At 46.3% G+C, this 15,457-nt stretch overlaps 3 non-coding genes across 3 annotated transcripts; all 3 read right to left on the reverse strand.

Moving 5' to 3' along the window:
* Positions 1–9,985: 9,985 nt before the first annotated feature.
* On the reverse strand, positions 9,986–10,058 carry TRNAV-AAC (transfer RNA valine (anticodon AAC)). Its single transcript has one exon. It is a non-coding gene; the product is annotated as a tRNA-Val (tRNA).
* A 4,743-nt stretch (positions 10,059–14,801) lies between these two features.
* TRNAV-UAC (transfer RNA valine (anticodon UAC)) lies at positions 14,802–14,874 on the reverse strand. Its single transcript has one exon. It is a non-coding gene; the product is annotated as a tRNA-Val (tRNA).
* Positions 14,875–15,136: 262 nt separating this feature from the next.
* On the reverse strand, positions 15,137–15,209 carry TRNAV-AAC (transfer RNA valine (anticodon AAC)). Its single transcript has one exon. It is a non-coding gene; the product is annotated as a tRNA-Val (tRNA).
* Positions 15,210–15,457: the final 248 nt, after the last annotated feature.

Raw genomic sequence — 15,457 nt, forward strand, 5'->3', positions numbered from 1 at the left:
GCAAGAGGAACGCTGTGTTTCTGCCCAGTTTCAACTAAGGACCTTTCGCGAGTAAAGCGAATGTGATAACCGCTACACTACAGAAACCAACCGTTTAAAAAAAAACAAAAAATGCTGTGGTCATGGCAAGCAATAAAGAACAAGCACTGAAAGTCAAAAAAATCGTTTTCCAAGAGAAAAGCTGTGTTTCTGCAAAGTTTCGAACTGGAGACCGTTCGCGTGTGAGGCGAACGTGATAACCGCTACTCTACAGAAACCAGATGCAAGTGCGTACTGTGGTGACAACAAGCAATCGAGATCAAGAACTGAAAGTCAAAAGCTTGGATACCAAAGGGTAACAGCGTGTTTCTGCCCAGTTTCAAACTGTGGACCTTTCGCGTGTTAGGCGAACGTGATAACCACTACACTACAGAAACTGGCTGCGGAAGGTTACTGTGGTCATGACGAGCCATCGAGAACAAAGACTCAACGTCAAAAGCTTTAATATCAACGCCTAATGTCATGCTTCTATCCATTTTCGAACTGGGGACCGTTCACGTGTGAGATGAACGTGACAACCACTACACTTCGGAAACTCCATGCAAAGCTAAAGATGTTTAAACATGCTGAAATGAACTTGAAAAAGAAAAAAACAGCCAGCCAAAGTCAAGAGGTCTTCCTCTATGTCTGAAGACAGGACAAAGTGCATTTTGCAACACAGAAACCTTTCATTTGTCAGGCTATTGGAGAAAAAGAACAAACAGGGAAACAAAACCATGCTCCACAAAACATTCTCATGCCTTTGTCCAAAAGCCAAAAAGAAAAAGCACCTAGATGCCTGCTTTCGCACCTTGATCCTATCAGGTGTTACTTGAATTAGGAACACTTAGACACTGTCAAAAACACACATGCTTGCCAAAAGCAAAAACGGGTAGAAATAATCACATTGGTAAAAGTAATGCTCATTAAACCAGCAATAGAATATGCTAACTAAGGCTAATTAAGCCAACAATATACGTTTGTGATCAAAACAAAGAAAAGCCACATTTTTCTGCCCAGGATCAAAACAGGGAACTTTCAGGAGGATGGCAAACAGGACAATCACTACACTACAGTAACCAGACAAGAGCGTTTACTGTGGTCATGGCAAGCATTAACGATCAATCACTCATTGTCAAAAGCGCTAGTTTGCAAGAGAAACGCTGTGTTTCTGCCCAGCAGGGCTGCCATTAGGAATTTCAGGGCCCCATACTGTAAAAATGTTTGGACCCCCTTGAGACTCCGTCCAGGCTCCACCCCAGCCCTGCCTCCACCCCTCAAGAGTCCCACTACCCACTCTTGGAAAAACTCCACTTCTGCACCACGTCCTCACCAATCACACATTAACATTTCCCAGATCATACATATAGCCAGCAGCTTTTGTTCTGGCCAAAAGAATTTTAAGCCGCCACCACAACAAGGTAGACTCTTTTGGATGAGCTCTACTGTACTGTAACTTATTAATCATTTGTTAAAATACCCAATACTCTGTTTAGGTATATTTTTCTTTTTCTTTAACCCCTTCACTACCAAGGGTGGTTTGCACGTTAACTACCGGGCCCATTTTTACAATTCTGACCACTGTCCCTTTATGAGGTAATAACTCTGAAACGCTTCCATGGATTCCGGTGATTCTGACATTGTTTTCTCGTGACATATTGTACTTCATGTTAGTGGTAAAATTTCATTCATATAACTTGCGTTTATTTGTGAGAAAAACGGAAATTTGGCGAAAATTTTGAAAATTCCGCAATTTTCCAACTTTGAATTTTTATGCCCTTAAACCACAGAGATATGGCACACAAAAAACTTAATAAGTAACATTTGCCACATGTTTACTTTACATCAGCACAATTTTGGAACCAAAATTTTTATTTGTTAGTAAGATATAAGGGTTAAAAGTTGACCAGCGATCTCTCATTTTTGCAACACCATTTTATTTTTACGGACTACATCACATTTGAAGCCACTTTGAGGGGTCTATATGATAGAAAATACCCAAAAGTGACACCATTCTAAAAACTGCACCCCTTAAGGTGCTTAAAACCACATTCAAGGAGTTTATTAACCCTTCAGGTGCGTCACAGGAATTTTTTGAATATTTAAAAATAATTAACATTTAACTTTTTTTCACAAAAAAAATTACTTCAGGTTCAATTTTTTTTATTTTACCAAGGGTAACAGGAGAAATTGGACTGCAAAAAATTATTGTGCAATTTGTCCTGAGTACGCTGATACCTGATATGTGGGGGGAACCACTGTTTCGGCGCATGGCAGAGCTCAGAAGGGAAGGAGCGCCGTTTGACTTTTTCAATGCAAATTGGCTGGAATTCTGATCGGACGCCATGTCGCGTTTGGAGAGCCCCTGATGTACCTAAACAGTGGAAACCCCCCACAAGTGACCCCATTTTTGAAACTAGACCCCCCAAAGAACTTATCTAGATGTGTGGTGAGAACTTTGAACCCACAAGGGCTTCACAGAAGTTTATAACGCCCAGGCGTGAAAATAACAAAACATTTTTTTTCCACAAAAATGATATTTTTGCCCCAAAATTTTTATTTTCCTAAGGGCAACAGGAGAAATAGGACCCCAAAAGTAGTTTTGCAAATTGTCCTGAGTAGGCTGATACCCCATATGAGGGGGTAAAACACTGTTTGGGTGCATGGCAGAGCTTGGAAGGGAAGGAGCACCATTTGACTTTTTCAACGCAGAATTGGCTGGAATTGATATCAGACGCCATGTTGCGTTTGGAGAGCACCTCATGTACGCAAATAGTGGAAACCCCCAATTCTAACCCTAGCCCTAACCCTAGCCCTAACCCTAACCCTAGCCCTAACCCTAGCCCTAACCCTAACCCTAACCCTAGCCCTAACCCTAGCCCTAACCCTAGCCCTAATGGGAAAATGGAAATAAATACATTTTTTTAATTTTATTATTTTTCCCTAACTAAGGGGGTGATAACGGGGGGTTTGATTTACTATTTATGGCGGTTTTTATGTTTGGCAGCTGTCGCACGCTAAAAGACGCTTTTTATTGTAAAAATAGTTTTTGCATCACCACATATTGAGAGCTATAATTTTTCCATATTTTGACCCACCAAGTCATGTGAGGTCTTATTTTTTGCGGGACGAGTTGATGCTTTTATTGGTATCATGTTTGGGCATGTGACATTTTTTGATCGCTTTTTATTTCGTTTTTTGGGACGCAGAATGAACAAAAACCAGCGTTTCATGAATTTCTTTTGGGTGGTGCGCTTATGCCGTTCCGGGTGCGGTAAAATTTATAAGGCAGTTTTATTCTTCGGGTCAGTACGGTTACAGCGATACCTCATTTAGGTCGTTTTTTTATGTTTTGGCGCTTTTATGCAATGAAAACAATTTTATATAAAAAATAATTATTTTTGCATCACTTTATTCTGCGAGCTATAACTTTTTTATTTTTTCGCTGATGATGCTGTATGGTGGCTTGTTTTTTGCTGGACAAGATGACGTTTTCAGCGGTACCATGGATATTTATATGCGTCTTTTTGATCGCGCGTTATTGCACTTTTTGTTCGGCGGTAGGATAATAAATCATTATTTTTTGCTTCGTTTTTTATTTTTATTTTTTAAGGGGTTCACTTAAGGGGTTAACTATTGGGACAGTTTTATAGGGCGGGTCGTTACGGACGCGGCGATACCAAATATGTGTACTTTTATTGTTTTTGGGTTTTTTTATTTGCAAAAAATGAATTTTTTGGGGAATATTTTTTTTTTTTTTTTGAATTTATTTAGCGATTTTTTTTTTATTATTTTTACACTTTTTTTAATTTTTTTTTTACTTTATTACAATGTCCCAGGGGGGACATAACTGTCCTGTGACAGATCGCTGATCTGTCACATCACAGATCACTGTGACAGATCAGCGATCTGTCACAGGCACTGCACAGGCTTCCTCATGCCTGCGCTTTGCAGGCACTGAGGAAGCCAGCTTCCTGCAGGCCCCCGGAGGTCCCCGTCGCCATATTGGATCCGGGGACCTGCAGGGAAAGAGCCCCCCGCAGCAGCGCTGCCGTGGGGGGCTCAGGGAAGCACGGAGGGAGCCCCCTCCCTGCCGATGCTTCCTTTTAACCCCCGGTACACCGCGATCGTGTCCGTGACCGCCCCTGACACATTGTGCCGGGTGTCAGCTATGATAATTAGCTGACACTCGGCCGCGATCAGCGGCGCTCACCACGTGGGCGCCGCTGATCGCGATGACGTAATATTCCGTCCATGGTAATTAGGTCCAGGGTCACATGGACGGAATATTACGTCAATTGTAGGTAAGGGGTTAAGGAAATGAGTCACATACTTTTTTAAAAAATAATTGAAACCAGATTGTGATTTTTTTTATAATCTGTATTTCTGATTGTAGATTATTGTATTGTTTTCTGTACATGTATGAAGCTGTCGGTGGATATCGATCTGCGCTCGGACCGCAGTACATGGACGGGCCGCCGGTCTCCTGACTAGAACTCAGCAGCCTCACAGCATGTATGAGGATGCAGGCCAGGAGATCGGCGCCCAGTCCATGCACCGCAGTGCGAGCGCAGAACAATCTAATATAGAAAGCTCAAAGTGTGTGTGTGTATGTCCGGGATAGGCATCTGCACCATCGCAGCTACAGCCACAAAATGTCACACGTCACATGTCTGGACCCGAGAGTGTCCTAGGCTATGTTGTGAGGCAAAATTTTAACCCCGTGCGTTCCAATTCACCAATTTTGCCCCTATCTACATAATGAGGAAAAAGTGTGTGCGCGTCAAGCCCCGCCCCTCATTGTGATGTTATAATGCCCCTATTTGCATACTGGGGAACCAGTGTGTGCGCATCAAGCCCCGCCCCTCATTATGATGTCACTATGGTTGACTATGGGATGGAGGATGTGTGATGGGTATATGGGCACCGGACTATGGGATGGAGGATATGTATGATGGGTATATGGGCATGGGACTATGGGATGGATGATATGTATGATGGGTATATGGGCATGGGACTATGGGATGGAGGATATGTATGATGGGTATATGGGCACGGGACTATGGGATGGAGGATATGTATGATGGGTATATGGGCACGGGACTATGGGATGGCGGATAATTATAATTTGCTATAACTTACCACAGTTAGTTACTATGCCCGGGCAGCGCCGGGCTCTTCAGCTAGTTTCCCAAATAAAGATGTTTCCCAGTCATATATACCCACTTTTTATTTTTCCATCAATATGGCCGTGTGAGGGCTTGTTTTTTGCAGGACGAGTTGTACTTTTGAATGACATGATTGGCTTTATCAAATAGCGTACTCGAAAATGGGAAAAAAATTCAAAGTGCGTTGAAATTGAAAAAAGTGGAATTCTAGAATTTTTTTGGTCGCCTCAGCAGCCTCCAATCTCCACATGTCAGCAGCCTCCCATCTCCACACGTCAGCAGCCTCCCATCTCCACACGTCAGCAGCCTCCCATCTCCTCACCTCAGCAGCCTCCCATCTCTTCAGCAGCCTCCCATCTCCTCACCTCAGCAGCCTCCCATCTCCACACCTCAGCAGCCTCCCATCTCCTCTCCTCAGCAGCCTCCCATCTCCTCACCAGCCTCCCATCTCCTCACCAGCCTCCATCTCCTCACCTCAGTAGCCTCCCATCTCCACACCTCAGCAGCCTCCCATCTCCACACCTCAGCAGCCTCCCATCTCCACACCTCAGCAGCCTCCCATCTCCTCACCTCAGCAGCCTCCCATCTCCTCAGCAGCCTCCCATCTCCTCACCAGCCTCCCATCTCCTCACCAGCCTCCATCTCCTCACCTCAGTAGCCTCCCATCTCCTCTCCTCAGCAGCCTCCCATCTCCACACGTCAGCAGCCTCCCATCTCCACACCTCAGCAGCCTCCCATCTCCACACGTCAGCAGCCTCCCATCTCCTCGCCTCAGCAGCCTCCCATCTCCTCAGCAGCCTCCCATCTCCTCACCTCAGCAGCCTCCCATCTCCACACCTCAGCAGCCTCCCATCTCCTCTCCTCAGCAGCCTCCCATCTCCACACCTCAGCAGCCTCCCATCTCCAAACCTCAGCAGCCTCCCATCTCCTCTCCTCAGCAGCCTCCCATCTCCTCTCCTCAGCAGCCTCCCATCTCCTCACCTCAGCAGCCTCCCATCTCCACACCTCAGCAGCCTCCCATCTCCAAACCTCAGCAGCCTCCCATCTCCTCTCCTCAGCAGCCTCCCATCTCCTCTCCTCAGCAGCCTCCCATCTCCTCTCCTCAGCAGCCTCCCATCTCCTCACCTCAGCAGCCTCCCATCTCCTCAGCAGCCTCCCATCTCCTCACCAGCCTCCATCTCCTCACCTCAGTAGCCTCCCATCTCCTCTCCTCAGCAGCCTCCCATCTCCTCTCCTCAGCAGCCTCCCAACTCCTCTCCTCAGCAGCCTCCCATCTCCTCACCTCAGCAGCCTCTCATCTCCTCAGCAGCCTCCCATCTCCTCACCTCAGTAGCCTCCCATCTCCTCTCCTCAGCAGCCTCCCATCTCCTCAGCAGCCTCCCATCTCCTCAGCAGCCTCCCATCTCCTCACCAGCCTCCATCTCCTCACCTCAGTAGCCTCCCATCTCCTCTCCTCAGCAGCCTCCCATCTCCACACCTCAGCAGCCTCCCATCTCCACACCTCAGCAGCCTCCCATCTCCTCTCCTCAGCAGCCTCCCATCTCCACACCTCAGCAGCCTCCCATCTCCACACCTCAGCAGCCTCCCATCTCCTCACCTCAGCAGCCTCCCATCTCCTCACCTCAGCAGCCTCCCATCTCCTCACCTCAGCAGCCTCCCATCTCCACACCTCAGCAGCCTCCATCTCCTCACCTCAGCAGCCTCCCATCTCCTCAGCAGATTGCCATCTCCTCACCTCACTCCCCTCTGCAACTTCCTGCAAGTCCTGGCACACTGCCCGCCTCCTCTGCCTCTGCCGATTTCAGCATCTTCTGTCTCCCAGAAACATGACATGACATGTTGCTGCTCTGCTGGAGAATGAAGAAGAGCGCGCAGTCTGTCACATGACCTGCATCAGGACCATGATGCACTTGGTCCTGCTGCTGCTTTAAAGGTACAGCACTGAATTCTGGCCGCCGCATTCACTAACAACACTGTAGGTGTATCTTTAAATCACCGCGGTGTTGTTAGGTATCTGGCTTGCAGCGGCCATGACCTATTGCACCTGTAGCCCAAACAGCAGTATCAAGAGAGGAGGGCCCGGCCTGCCAGCGCTTCCGGGCCCCTCCTTTTGCTACTGTTCATGGGGCCCCATACAGTAGTAAGGGCAGTAATGCCCTGATGGCGGCCCTGCTGCCCAGTTTCGAACTGAGGACCTTTCGCGTGTAAAGCGAAAGTGATAACCGCTACACTACAGAAACCAACCGATTAAAAAAAAAACAAAAAATGCTGTGGTCATGGCAAGCAATAAAGAACAAGCACTGAAAGTCAAAAAGATCGTTTTCCAAGAGAAAAGCAGTGTTTCTGCCCAGTTTCGAACTGAGGACCTGTCACGTGTGAGGCGAATGTGATAACCGCTACACTACAGAAACCGGATGCAAGCGCTTACTGTGGTGACAACAAGCAATCGAGATCAAGAACTGAAAGTCAATAGCTTGGATACCAAAGGGTAAGGCTAGTTTCACACTTGCTTTTTTTTGCAGCGCGTTTTTCCCGCAAAAAAACGCATTTAAAAAACGCATAAAAAAGCATACAGATGCTGCGTTTTTTTCAAGCATTTTTATGAGCATGCATGAAAAAAATGCAGCGTTTTTATGCGTTTGTATGCGTTTTTAGTGCGTTTTTACCGCGTTTGCGTTTTTTTCCAACATTAGGTGGCCTCTCACACTAACCCAAACCATGACTTTACTAACCCTAACCCTGACCCTAACCCTAACCCTAACCCTGACCGTGACCCTAACCCTAACCCTAACCCTGACCCTAACCCTGACCCTAACCCTAACCCTAACCCTAACCCTGACCCTAACCCTAACTCTTAACCAAACCATACCCTGATCCTAACCCTAACCCTGACCCTGACCCTAACCCTTAACCAAACCATACCCTGATCCTAACCCTAACCCTGACCCTAACCCTAACCCTAACCCTGACCCTAACCTTAACCCTGACCCTAACCCTAACCCTGACCCTGACCCTAACCCTAACCCTTAACCAAACCATACCCTGATCCTAACCCTAACCCTGACCCTGACCCTAGCCCTGACCCTAACCCTAACCCTAACCCTTAACCAAACCATACCCTGATCCTAACCCTAACCCTGACCCTGACCCTAACCCTAACCCTTAACCAAACCATACCCTGATCCTAACCCTGACCCTGACCCTAACCCTAACCCTAACCCTAAACCCCCTTAACTAACCCTAACTCTAACCCAAACCCCTAAATTCCATTGTCTAAACTAATGGTAAAAAAAAAAAACGCATGTGCAAAAAAACGCATACATAAGCATGCCAATGCGCACATATGCTCACCATAGACTTATAATGGGTGTCTTGCTGTAAAAAAATGCATTGCGCGTGCATGCATTGTTTTGAGGCAAGTCGGACGCTCAAAAAATGCAACAGGTTGCATTTTGTGCACACAAGCGCATACCGCAAAAAAACGCATGCGCGGTAAAAAGAGTACAAACGCATGTGTATGCGCACATAAGCGCATCCCATGCAAAGTATAGGAGAAAAAAAACGCATGCGCTATTTAGCGCTAAAATACCGCAAAAAAAAAACATAAATGTGAAACCAGCCTATCAGCGTGTATCTGCCCAGTTTCGAACTGGGGACCTTTCGTGTGTTAGGCAAACGTGATAACCACTACACTACAGAATCGAGCTGCGGAAGGTTACTGTGGTCATGATGAGCCATCGAGAACAAAGACTCAACGTCAAAAGCTTTAATATCAACACCTAATGTCATGCTTCTATCCTGTTTCTAACTGGGGACCGTTCGCGTGTGAGGTGAACGTGACAACCACTACACTTCAGAAACTCCATGCAAAGCTAAAGATGTTTAAACATGCTGAAATGAACTTGAAAAAGAAAAAAACAGCCAGCCAAAGTCAAGAGGTCTTCCTCTATGTCTGAAGACAGGACAAAGTGCATTTTGCAACACAGGAACCTTTCATTTGTCAGGCTATTGGAGAAAAAGAACAAACAGGGAAACAAAACCATGCTCCACAAAACATTCTCATGCCTTTGTCCAAAAGCCAAAAAGAAAAAGCACCTAGATGCCTGCTTTCGCACCTTGATCCTATCAGTTGTTACTTGAATTAGGAACACTTAGACACTGTCAAAAACACACATGCTTGCCAAAAGCAAAAACGGGTAGAAATAATCACATTGGTAAAAGTAATGCTCATTAAACCAGCAATAGAATATGCTAACTAATGCTAATTAAGCCAACAATATACGTTTGTGATCAAAATAAAGAAAAGCCACATGTTTCTGCCCGGGATCAAAACAGGGAACTTTCAGGAGGATGGCAAACAGGACAATCACTACACTACAGTAACCAGACAAGAGAGTTTACTGTGGTCATGGCAAGCATTAAAGATCAAGCACTCATTGTCAAAAGCACTAGTTTGCAAGAGGAACGCTGTGTTTCTGCCCAGTTTCGAACTGAGGACTTTTCACGTGTAAAGCGAACGTGATAACCGCTACACTACAGAAACCAACCGATTCAAAAAAAAAAAAAATGCTGTGGTCATGGCAAGCAATAAGGAACAAGCACTGAAAGTCAAAAAGATCGTTTTCCAAGAGAAAAAGCTGTGTTTCTTCCCAGTTTCTAACTGGGGACCTGTCACGTGTGAGGCGAACGTGATAACCGCTACACTACAGAAACCGGATGCAAGTGCTTACTGTGGTGACAACAAGCAATCAAGATCAAGAACTGAAAGTCAAAAGCTTGGATACCAAAGGGTAACAGCGTGTTTCTGCCCAGTTTCGAACTGGGAACCTTTCGCATGTTAGGCGAACGTGATAACCACTACACTACAGAAACCGGCTGCGGAAGGTTACTGTGGTCATGACGAGCCATTGAGAACAAAGACTCAACGTCAAAAGCTTTAATATCAACGCCTAATGTCATGCTTCTATCCAGTTTCAAACTGGGGACCATTCGCGTGTGAGGTGAACGTGACAACCACTACACTTCAGAAACTCCATGCAAAGATAAAGATGTTTAAACATGCTGAAATGAACTTGAAAAAGAAAAAAACAGCCAGCCAAAGTCAAGAGGTCTACCTCTATGTCTGAAGACAGGACAAAGTGCATTTTGAAACACAGGAACCTTTCATTTGTCAGGATATTGGAGAAAAAGAACAAACAGGGAAACAAAACCATGCTCCACAAAACATTCTCATGCCTTTGTCCAAAAGCCAAAAAGAAAAAGCACCTAGATGCCTGCTTTCGCACCTTGATCCTATCAGGTGTTACTTGAATTAGGAACACTTAGACACTGTCAAAAACACACATGCTTGCCAAAAGCAAAAACGGTTAGAAATAATCACATTGGTAAAAGTAATACTCATTAAACCAGCAATAGAATATGCTAACTAAGGCTAATTAAGGCTACTTTCACACATCAGGTTTTCGGCGTCAGGCGCGATCCGGCGTCGTGCCGGAATGCCTGATCCGGCAAATGTTTTGTAAAACCTGAAGTGCCGGATCCGGTTTTCTGCCGGATCCGTCTTGTTCTTGACAGACAAAACCGGATCCGTCTCATCCGGTTCATCCGTTTTTCTATCCGTTTTTTCGCCGGATCCGGTTTTTAAAATTGACCCTTGTGGCCTTCCGAACGGGATTGGCTACTGGAAAACTAGATATAGCATGTTCCTACAGCCCTTCTTTGACAGGTTGTAGAGAAGAAAGTGCAGGTTGGAGAGAAGAGCAAGTTACTGGCGAAGATGGATGTTGTCATTGGAAATATTACCACTAGAAGTTCTGTGACGGTTTCAGGGACAATTTTCCACTATACTTTATGTCACCTCAAGGCAGAGTACACTGGGATGACAGAGTGTGAAAGATTTGTGCCCTAAACTTGTGTACCTTCTGGACCAACAGTATATACCTTTGCCAACCAAAGTTGGCTATCTTGTCATGGTCTTACTATTTTTACCTTTAGGCCACAGGTGTGTACCTGGTTGTGTTTTATGCAAAGTATTTCACCTTTTAACAAAAGTCGTGTACATTGGTAGGAAATCACCAACAATAAACACAACTTTTTAGGTGAAATACTTTGCTTCAAACACAACCAGGAACACAACTGTGGCAAAAAGCTAAAATTTACCCACAGTTATATACCTGGTTTTGAATACCTTTTTACCTTTGAAATACCCTGTATGTAACCTTTTTTTAAAACATAGTTCGCCACAGAAAGAAAAGACAGACAACCATTGTGAAACGATAATTTAACTTTTATTTAAATTTTTTTTTTTTTTTTGTTTTTAAAGTGCAAAAAACTTTTTTAATAAAGGTTTTAAACCCAATGGGCATTTTTATTACAAAAAAAAAACATTACAAATCGGTATACTGTGGGGTGGAAATACTGCTGGAGGGGCTGCGGGACACTTCGACACTGGGTGTGTGGAGAGAGGACTGGGATCGTGGTGGGGAAGGAACAGTTAGAGGTGAAGGTGTGGAAAAAGCTACAGAATGGGTGGACATGTGGGAGGCAGAAAAGGTGGTGGGCGGTGGAGTGGAGGGTTGGGCAGGGACTGTAGGAGCAGATGATGTTGATGGAAAGTTGTATGGGGAAGGAGTTTGGTACGGGGAAGGAGTTTGGTACGGAGAAGGAGTTTGGTACGGGGCAGGTTGCTGGAAGTGGGGAGATGTCTGGTACTGGTGAGGTTGCTGGTATGTAATAGGAGGGGGAAGATGGAAAGTGGCTGGAGGGGGTGCAGATGTAATAGGAGGGGGAGGATGGAAAGTGGCTGGAGGGGGTGCAGATGTAATAGGAGGGGGAGGATGGAAAGTGGCTGGAGGGGGTGCAGATGTAACAGGAGGGGGAGGATGGAAAGTGGCTGGAGGGGGTGCAGGTGGAGGAACTACAGTGGTGGGAGGTGGAGGTTGGGAGGTAACCTGCTGTAGAGCACCGTGGCACGAATGCATTACATGCATCTGCTGGGTAGGAGATAGTGTTGCCATGCGCTCCACAACAGACCTGAAAAAGGTGTGGTTTGGCGAAGATCTTGCTTCTGAATGCATGGTTTGCAGAAGTGTCTTCACCTCCAGAATGCTGGAGTTGATCTGCTGAAAGCCTGCGGAGATTTACTCTGACAAGACTTTGAGACAGTTCTGGAAAGATGCATTCAGATGCAAGAACTCTTGCGCATAACTCTTTTCCTGACCCCTCTGCCGCTGCCGCCCAGTACCCGCAGGTGTACTAGAGGTGGCAGGGGCAGAAGGGTGGGGTAAAGGGAAAGCGATCTCCTCACCAGCAGCTTCATGTAATGTAGGCGGCCACGATGCTCCTGTGCTGGTGGATGGGACAGATGGGTTGAATGTGTGGGAAGGCTGGGAAGGTGCAGATGTACCGGGGCGGTCGAAGTGTCCCTCGGTGCCGGTCTCCTCAGGGATCGCCTCAGAAGGGTCCAATCGTGCAGGCTCCCGAGTGCTGCTCACCGTGCTGTGTAATAAAGAGAAAAAAAAACAATTAAAATACTGACATGGTATGGCCCTGGCTGAAAAAAAAAGTTACATCTAACATTTTTTTCACATGTGGTGTGTAATATTTACCTTCTGGTGAGCATTGTTTCCCGGAGGAACGACAGGGCTTCTGCGTACTTGTACTTGCTCCTGCGTCCTCCAGATCCACTCGGGGCCCGCATCTCTTTATTGAACTCCTTCTTGAAACGATCCCTCACAGACCGCCACCGATTCACAATTCTGTTCCCTGAAACGAGAAAGGAGTGGTTAGTATACAACATCAGTGTTTCACAAACTCCAGTCCTCATGGTCCCCAGGGGTCATGTTTTCAGGATTTCCATAGTAAATAGAAATCCTGAACACATGATCCGTGGGGACCACGAGGACTGGAGTTCAGGAAACACTGGTTTACATCAAGCAACCGGTACTGTATATACTTACGCTCTTTAATCTGGGCCCGAGCTTCGAGGTCCTCCCAGCGGCCCACAAGGAGAGAACAGATTTTCTCCCAGAGTCGTCGGGTAACAATCAGGTCTGCGTGGCGGCGGTCAGCCATATTCCAGAGCGGCTCCCTTTCTCTGACGAGATCGATGAGGCGGTCCACATCAATCCCTCCATCCTCACCGTCAGAGTCGGGAGCACGCTGTGAAGGCTGTTAAAGAAAAAGACAAAAATAACATAATTAGCCTCCACAAAAGAAATGAAATAAAAAGTGCAAAAAAACAAAGCAAAAATATTTATACTTACACGCTGGTGACCGCCGCGTTGCTGTCGCCGACAACCCTGGGAGGCACTGCGAGGACCTCTTGGCCGAGCACCAGATTGGGAAGACTAGAGAAGAAAACAAAAAATGTTATGTGTTTGGATGTAGGCATTTGTTTGCTGTGTGTGGTCTGCAGAACATTGTTTTCTATGTGTTGTGTGTAGTGTGATGTTGTGTTTCTGCGTTTGATGCAAAAAACTTACGAATTGTGAGCCCATTCCAGGTGTCTGTCCACCCCTTCCTTCTTCTTCTGGGAGCTCCTCTTCATCTTGTGATTCCTGTTTTGAAATAAAAGGCCATGAATAGACATATATTACAGAGATGATGGATTTTGGAAATAAAAACTTACCGTCAAACGCTGACGATGCGAGGGAGGGCTCCCAGAAGAAGATGTGCTGTCCTGTTGATGGCCAGACTCCATGGCTGTGGGTATTGCTGCTGCCAGTGATGCCATTTCTGCTGCTGCTGCATCTCTTTGGCGGATGTTGAATAAAGAGAAACAAAGGGCCTATGAATATCTTGATATTCCATGGCCCTAGTTTGGAGGAATGGGGGATTTGATAATTACCATCTCTCATCTGCTTCTGGACTCCCCTCCCGTTGTTCAGCATGCTGCTCCATTTGGGGTGGTGCTGATGGTGCTGCTGCAGATGTCTGCTGCATTCTCCTGCTCCTGATTCTTGGCTTGGGTGGCATGTTGGGTGTGGCTGAGGGTCCCATTGTCTTGCTTTTATATATCTCCTGTGGGCAGAGCTACTGAGCATGCTCAGACAAAAAAACCGGATCCGGCCGCCGGATCAGGCTTTCGCCGAATCCGGCGCATTGCGGCGCTCATAGGCTTTCATTGTGTGAAAAAGCCGGACGCGCCGGATCCGGCGGGTACGGCTTTTTCGCCGGAGACAAAAAACGTTACAGTAGACGTTTTTTCCAGACGCCGGATCGCGACACATTGCGACACATTGCCGAATCCGGCGAAAACCGGATGAAACGCATGGCCATCCGGCGCGATCCGGCGCAAAGGCAAGTCAATGGGGGGGAAACCGGATCCGGCATTGCATTTCGCCGGATCCGGTTTCTGTCAAAAGCGACGGATCGCGCCTGACGGCGAAAACCTGATGTGTGAAAGAGGCCTAAGCCAACAATATACATTTGTGATCAAAATAAAGAAAAGCCACATGTTTCTGCCCGGGATCAAAACAGGGAACTTTCAGGAGGATGGCAAACAGGACAATCACTACACTACAGTAACCAGACAAGAGCGTTTACTGTGGTCATGGCAAGCGTTAAAGATCAAGCACTCATTGTCAAAAGCGCTAGTTTGCAAGAGGAACGCTGTGTTTCTGCCCAGTTTCGAACTGAGGACCTTTCACGTGTAAAGTGAACGTGATAACCGCTACACTACAGAAACCAACCGATTTTTAAAAAAAAAAAAAAAAAATGCTGTGGTCATGGCAAGCAATAAAGAACAAGCACTGAAAGTCAAAAAGATCGTTTTCCAAGAGAAAAAGCTGTGTTTCTGCACAGTTTCGAACTGGGGACCTTTCGCGTGTGAGTCGAACGTGATAACCGCTACACTACAGAAACCGGAAGCAAGCGCTTACTGTGGTGACAACAAGCAATCGAGATCAAGAACTGAAAGTCAAAAGCTTAGATACCAAAGGGTAACAGCGTGTTTCTGCCCAGTTTCGAACTGGGGACCTTTCACGTGTTAGGCGAACGTGATAACCACTACACTACAGAAACCGGATGCGGAAGGTTACTGTGGTCATGACGAGCCATCGAGAACAAAGACTCAACGTCAAAAGCTTTAATATCAACACCTAATGTCATGCTTCTATCCAGTTTCGAACTGGGGACCGTTCGCGTGTGAGGTGAACGTGACAACCACTACACTTCAGAAACTCCATTGCAAAGCTAAAGATGTTTAAACATGCTGAAATGAACTTGAGAAAGAAAAAAACAGCCAGCCAAAGTCAAGAGGTCTTCCTCTA

This window comes from Dendrobates tinctorius, unplaced genomic scaffold, assembly GCF_039654945.1.
Source record: "Dendrobates tinctorius isolate UK_male_01 unplaced genomic scaffold, ASM3965494v1 ptg000332l, whole genome shotgun sequence".
Classification (NCBI taxonomy): domain Eukaryota; kingdom Metazoa; phylum Chordata; class Amphibia; order Anura; family Dendrobatidae; genus Dendrobates; species Dendrobates tinctorius.